Genomic DNA, 651 nt, shown 5'->3' on the forward strand with positions numbered 1-651 from the left:
TTCACCGACTGCCTCCTGCCCTGCAGAGCTCAGCCGCACGTGCCCGACCCCCTGGGCCTGGGGTCCCCGCGAGGCACCTGGGTGAGGTTAGAAAGTAATAGAAGTGAAATTCGTAACATTGCCTATTTAATGCACTGTGGCCATGCTTCCCAACCTAGGGTGATATCCCCCGACCAGGGGATACTTGGCAATGTCTGGGAATGTTTTCCATGGTCACAGCTGGGGAGGGAGGATGGGCTCCTGACTTCTGGTGCAGGGGAGCCCAGGGATGCTGCTCAGCATCCTGCAGAGCACAGGGCTGCCTCCCCAACAGAGAACCATCCGGTTTCACAAGTCCGCAGTGCCGAGGTTGAGAAACCCATGCTATGTGTGGGATTCCCTGCAACAAGCCTATCTGAAAGTGGGTCTGCAGCATGGCAGGGAACTGGGAAACGTGCTCTCCCAGGGGCCAGCTGTGTGCTGAACCCCCTCCCAGGCACGTAGGACGGGAATCCATTATGTCAGGCCATGAGGAGAAAAGACAGCCGGCCCCAGGAAATTGGGGGAAAACTGGCTATCGACAGCCTCTGGGGACCTAATCTTCGAGCGGACAGCTGCAATTTGCCGTTTGGCGGGTTTGAGAGCAGACAGCCCTGCGTTGCTGGTCATGCC

Source organism: Callorhinus ursinus, unplaced genomic scaffold (assembly GCF_003265705.2).
Source record: "Callorhinus ursinus isolate GAN/ISIS: 27379988/994484 unplaced genomic scaffold, GSC_fseal_2.0 scaffold100, whole genome shotgun sequence".
Lineage (NCBI taxonomy): Eukaryota > Metazoa > Chordata > Mammalia > Carnivora > Otariidae > Callorhinus > Callorhinus ursinus.